Here is a 7,034-nt window from a genome sequence, read left to right as displayed (position 1 = left end):
TTTGACCGAGCAAGTAAGCTCAATTTTGCAACATCACACTCTTCTAAAGTTTAAGGACCCCGGTTCACCCACTACATCATGCATTATTGGTGATCATATCATTAATCGGGCGCTTATTGACTTAGGAGCAAGTGTTAACCTTCTTCCATACTCGGTTTATGTTAAATTGGGCCTAGGAGAATTGAAACCGACGTCGGTAGTTTTGCAACTTGCCAACTGATCCATCAAGAAGCCTAGGGGTATAATTGAGGATGTTTTGATAAAGACTGATAAATTCTTCTTCCTCGTTGATTTCGTTGTTATAGACACGGAACCGATTCCCAATCCTAAGAGCCAAATTCCCGTTATCCTTAGCCGTTCTTTCTTGGCAACCGTTAATGCCAACATCAATTGTAGGACGGGGATAATGAAGATCTCATTTGGCCACATGAAGGTGAAGTTGAATATCTTTAATCTCACACCCAATTCATTTGACAAATATGAAGGAGAAGTTAATGTTGTAGATAAATGTCATGATCTTCAATGTCAAGGAAATGAGCTTTTGTGTAAAACCAAAACTTCCAAAGGATCATCTTCAACCTTGCATTCTCAAAATCTTGTTTCAAATTCTTGCTTTGAAAGGGCATGGAAGCCCAAAGATTGTGATTGTATAGACAAGGGACCAAGGGTTTCTTTTGAGCTTAATCCAACAAGTTCTTTAAATAACCATTTATTGGGTGGAGTTCAAAGCATTTATCACCCAAACAAGGAGGGGATGCATTATAAGATTTTTGATTCGGGCTAAAAGAGCCTAATATCTTGCTAGAGACATTAAAGACTAGCAAAGACATTTCGTAAGGTGTTAAAACCCTATTCCTCACCCATTTCTATCTTTCATTTCATTTTTTGTAAAATCTAGATACTTGTTTTTGGTTCATATACATTTCAAGGAACTTTGGTGAGGATTGTATAAGCTTTCATGTCATTAATGAGCATTCTGCATAGTTCGATCGATCTCAAACTTGAGTTCGATCAATCGAACTCCATTTTGCATCTAATACTTAGAAAATTTTTTAACCTATAGAAACCTGCATCCAAATCACCTCTCTATCCCATCATTCGAACTAACTCTTAGATCGATCAAGAGAGTTTCAATCGATTCAACTTCCAAGTTTGATCGATCCCATGATTCAACACTTAGAAAAATTTTGAGCCTGCATCAACCTGCATATTTCAGCTCTCTATCTGATCGATCGAAACATTCCTAGATCGATCTGAAAGTTCTTCGATCGATCCAACTTCCAAGTTCGATTGATCTCATGTTCCAACACTTAGCCAATTTTCTGAGCCAAAAACTTGCAAATTTTTGCTCTCTGTCTGATCGATTGAACTCTTGTTTCGATCGATCTCAGTCTTCATTTCATTATTATGACTTTGTTTTGACTTTTCAAATTTTCAAAAATCAAAAAATATTTTCACTTTTATTTTCATTTTCATTTTATTTTTATTTTTCAAATAGTTTTCAAAAATTCAAAAATATTCTATTTTAATTAATTTTTAATTATTAGTGTTTATTCAATTTAATTTATTTAAAAAAAAAAAACCCAAAAATATTTTATTTTATTTTACCTTATTTTCCATTTTTAATTTTAATTTTGTAATTTTCAAAAAATTTCAAAAATCCAACGATACTTTGAAAAGAGTTCATCAAAGTTCGATCGATCACAGTTGAGTTCGATCGACCGAACTCTGTCGGGAATGTTTTAAAAATAGAATCGAGGGTTCTCAAGATCGATCTCACCCTCTCTGCAAACCCTTGTTTCCCTCTCTGTGCCGCCGTGCACCCATCATCTTCCCCTTCTCCGGCAAGTCCTCCGATGTCATCAAGCTTCCCGAATCACTCTCTCTCATATCTGTTTCATCTCTCCCTCTTCATCTCCACTCTTCTCTTCGGTTGAGGTAAGAACCGAGATCTACTTTGAAATTTGACTTGATTTAATGCATACATGTTCTATATATTTGATTTAGGATGCTTAGATGATCGAATCCACCATTTTTGAAGCTTCGAAGTACTGTATTTCCATATATATACATGTGTGTTGCTTCGTGTATATATTTTGCATATTTTCGGATTTTGATCTTATATTGGGAGTTTGGGCCTCGTTTAGTGATGGAGATTTGTTGAGTTTCCAAAGTCACAAACTGTGACTTTTGAGTTTTCAATGTCGCACAGTTCGATCGATTGAACTTGTACCTCCGATCGATCTTGGGAGATAGATCGAACTCATGTCTTCGATCGATCAAAGTTGTGAGATCGATCTCACTTATTTTCGATCGATCCAACTTTTGTGATCGATCTCACTTCTTTTTATGATCGATCGAACTTCACAGATCTCATACACACACTTCATTCATCATATCTTATGTTCATGCTTTCATATCTATGCCCAATGCCTGTGATATTCCACATTAGATGCATTTCATACTTACATTGTTTAGCATGTTTCATATTCCACCCCTTATATAGATTTGTGTCATATTTGTTTTGTCTAGTTTACTTAACATACATGTTCCTATATTATGCTTAAAATTTCTTATTCTGGCACTAACTCCCATTGCAAGTTTTTCTTTTTCTTTTTGCAGGCCATGGTTAAGAGGAAGACCGTTGCCAACAGGCAACACGGGCCCACCCGATATTTTAGGCCACAGACAGAGGAGCCAGCAGAGCCCTCATATGCACAGCGGGAGCCAGCACAGGCTACCCCACCTCAGTCACTATCTCATGAGGCTGAGGATGACCACATACCATCCACTTCTGCGGCTCATCCTGCATTCACTCCATCACCATCTCCACCGCATCATGGAGCTGAGCATTCACATATACTCGCTCAGCCAGCTCATTTGGAGCATAATAGGCCCACGCCTCGATATGTGCATATGACGCTCTACCATGAGTCAGAGTTCGACACGGCCTTCTTCTCTAGATTGGTGCTAACCCGATCCGCCTACCATGATATCATTCAGAGGGGCCTGGCCGCTATTCTTGCCCTCGTCATAGAGCTGGTCTACGACCATCCTCGCGTACCACAGCCGAGATGGTCACTTCTGGCGATGGCCATCTAATCACCATCACAGTGGACTCTTTAGCCCGCTCTTGCCGCTGTCCACACAGATGTCCTCCAGAGCTTCAGGACACATATCCGAGGCTATTCAGGCCTTCTTATGCCGACATGGCAGTTTTTCTCACAGGTCACCATGCCAGTAGCGAGACCTTCGCCACCCGGACATTCCTTCCCGACGACCTATGGTTTACTGATTCCGTTCTCTATCGGAACATATACATGGCCGGGCACAAGATCCAGAGGAGGGGCGATTATCTGACAGCCCTCTACTCCTTTTACACCGAGCACTAGGTGTCCATTCCCGCGCTCATCTGGAGCGTGATAAGGAAGCTGTATGAAGAGTACATCAGCAAGGAGCCACCCAGACAGGCTAAGTCTCTTTCTTTCAGCCACCTCATCACCCAGATTCTCATAGACCAGCGCTACCTCATCCATCCTCGGGGGCACCCCGAGAGAGGTTCCTGTCACTTCCTTAGGAAGGACTGGAACAAAAGCTACCGCTCCATTATTACCAGGCTGTAGGACCACGCGGTAGTGGCTGCAGCAGAGTTAGAGCTAGAGGAGGCATAGGCACAGGCGCTGGCACCAGCAGAGGCAGCAGTAGCACATCCCGCAGCGGACGACGCACCAGTCGATCCAGCTGCCGAGCATTTAGACATAGACTTAGAGTGCCCTGTAGACGACGCAAAGTAGGACTCTCCAGCTAGGTCTCATATTCATGAGCAGGAGCAGACTCAGGAGCTTTCTTCTGATTTATCTATGACTGAGGCTCCAGATATGACCCCCGGCTTTGGAGTACGTCTGCAGACGCTTGAGGATGCTGTTGTTGCCATCCGAGCTGACCTCACAGCCCACAGAGTTGATTTTGCTGCCTTCCGCACGGACGTCGCGACCATGTTCAGAGATCTATCCAGAGACATCCACGGAGCCAGACCTGCCCGTCATACCTCATCCTCCTGAGCTCCCAGTCCTTTCTATCTTATGATCCCTATCTCCTTTTGATACTTTACTTTTATCACTGTACATTATTATTTTTACAGCCGGTCTGTCGGCTTTGATATTTTTATTGTACCTGCATTTTATCTATTTTATATATATGTTTTTGTTATGGATGTCATATATTATATTCTCATATCTGTATGTTTGACTTCATCAGGTGCATCACAGTGACTTCAGTAAGAGAGTGCTATCCAATTTTCAGGACCACCCTTATACCTCTATCATTTCTTTATCTGTTTATCCCATTTACACTTGCATGTCCACTGTGCACTGATTATCCCATTTTGTTATCTGATGAGTTTATCCAAGTGCCAATTTTCAGGACCACAGTTCATCCCAAGTTTGGGGGGGCCATGCCAGCCACTTCGGATACTTCAGTCCCGATCATTCTTACTTAGTTGCACTGATATACTCTTTCCTTTGTTCTCTTTGCACATTGAGGACATTGTGCCATTTAAGTTTGGGGGGAATGGTGCGTTACAGTGTTAGTTTTAAATTCAAAATTTTGAGCATGACTTGTGTATTTGAGGGATATTTCCATGATTGGTCCATATCTAGCTATGATTTTGATCTTTTGAGGACTATATTGTTTAAAATTTAAAAATTGCTTGACTTGAGAGTCCAATACTCCTTGTATGCCTTGTGGATGCCATTTAGGAGTAAATTTTTCGAAAGATTGATATCTTGCTTGCATTTGTGGTCCACATCATCTTGGTTTTGTGATTGTTTTGAGATTCATTCTAGGATTTTACACTAGCATCGGCGCATCCTAGCATTCATTTGTGGGGTACGTGCTTTGTTGATTATTGAATAGGTTATATCCCAATTGGGTTAGTAGTGCATTAAAAGCTTTCATTCTTGATAAAGGTGGATAATAACCCCTTTTCACTAAGTAGCCGGGATTCTAGCCTTATCAAACACTGAATTTCTCGCACCGAAAGATGGAGGGCCCAAACTCTAGGTTAATAATTCAATAAAAAAAAAAGAAAAAAAAGAAAAGAAAAAAGAAAGTTGTAAAAACAATAAAAAGTGAAGGCTTTTCCCAAAAGGTGAGAAGTGGGAAATGATTGATGGTTGTTGTTTTGATTTGTAGCTTAGTTAATTTGAGCTTGTAAGTCCGTAGGGTATTTGAATGCCTAATGCCCTAAAGCCGTCTGGTTTAGGAGTCATTGACCTAACGCTCGACCTCATTAATCGTTAGAAAGCTTAATAGATCAACACATTGCACCATACTTCCATCTTTGATCCTAAAAAAAAAAAAAAAAAAAAAAAATCGAGTGAAAAGAATAAGCGCACTTAGAACTATGAAGCTTTAATAAAGGGTCCACTTTTTGTCTTGATGATCGATACTAGATTTGTGTGCTAGTTTGAGGGTAAGGATGTGATTAATTCTTTAGTTGGCGAAGATAGCAACACATTTGATGCCTGTCCACTCAAAAGGATTCTAGAGTTGTTTTAATTTGCATGATCATTTTCTTGATGTGTGAAGGACCATATTAGTTTACTTGATGTTGAGATTTTGGGAGATTGCTTAGAAATATTTGAAAAATTGCATATTTGAGGTAGTTTTCTCCCAATGCTTGTTTGCAATATTGGTACCTCTTTTGAAAGAATGAGCTTAATGTTTGTGGGTACCATTTCTGGAAACCCTCACGAGATTTCACTCATCTACTAGGGGTAACCTAGGGATTTAAAAGGCTTGTTGTATATGCTAAGTGCAATCGTGTTCCCTACGAAAGTGGCGTTATCCATTTATTATTTTCTAGTTCATAGTTGTATAGTTGTTCATTTCATTCATTTACTTTCTAGTTCATTGCTAGGGACTAGCAATATTTAAGTTTGGGGGTGTGATGAGCGCTTAAAAGTGCATATTTAAACCACTTAAGCTTAGGCATTCTAGCACCTTTATCTATCTTACCTTACTGTTTTAGATTGATTTCGTATTATTTTCATTTTCAGGCACTTATCCCGAAAATAAGCTAACTCAGCCAAATAAGAGCTTAATTGAAGCAATTTTGGGATTAAACAAAGAAAGGAGCAAAGTGGAGAAAGAAGAAAGCAAATGAAGCCAAAGGTGGGAAGCAGCAAAGTTCGATCGATCTAAGCTCAAGGTTCGATCGATCGAACAATGATCGATCTCAGCACTTCAAGATAGATCCAAGCCTTGGCCCAAAAGCATAAAGTTCAAAAGTTCGATCGATCCAACACCACCCTTCGATTGATCGAACACTTTTGTCCTTATTCAAATGATTGATCCTACCCACAGCTATACCACCCACTAACCACTTTTGTCCTTTTCCCATAAATATCTCTCCAAAATATCTCAGATTTGTCTTTTCCCAAAAAGCTCAACCAGTTGGATCGATCCAAGTCTAAGGTTCGATCGATCGAACATCCTCCAGTGCGAAAAAGTTAAAATTCTAGTTTGTGCAATCTGTCCTCTATCCAATCATTAGGGAATATTGTGTGCACGACCCCAGCGCATTTTGTGTACCACTTGACCTACCTATAAAAGGAATGTAATGCACTTTTTGAGCATATAGACTATTCTAGGGTTTAATCTTTTGGAGAGGAAGTTGAGAGGAGGAGGAAGCTAGAGACACCATTGGAGACTCTTCATCAACCAATGAGCAAGCCTCTTCCATGGAGTTAGCCCTTGAGGGTTAGAGCAACATCACCATGAGTGGCTAGACATCCTCTTGGGGCTAGAGTTAGCCCCAAACATGCTTTCTATATCTTAATCTTATGTATTATTGAGGGATTAGTGTTGTAATTGATGTTTTGACACTTTGATATATATATAGATCTTGTTTATTCAATGATTTATGTGGTTTAATGCTTCCAATTGATCATTTCATTCTATTTATATGTCTATGTATGCTAGAATAGATGTTCATGTGTTTGTCTCTAGATTTTATGTTATTGATGCATGTC

This window comes from Cornus florida, unplaced genomic scaffold, assembly GCF_030987335.1.
Source record: "Cornus florida cultivar Cherokee Brave unplaced genomic scaffold, ASM3098733v1 CherokeeBrave_3.0.0_Hap2_Chr09, whole genome shotgun sequence".
NCBI classification, from domain to species: domain Eukaryota; kingdom Viridiplantae; phylum Streptophyta; class Magnoliopsida; order Cornales; family Cornaceae; genus Cornus; species Cornus florida.
Note: the sequence above shows the minus strand (reverse complement) of the source record.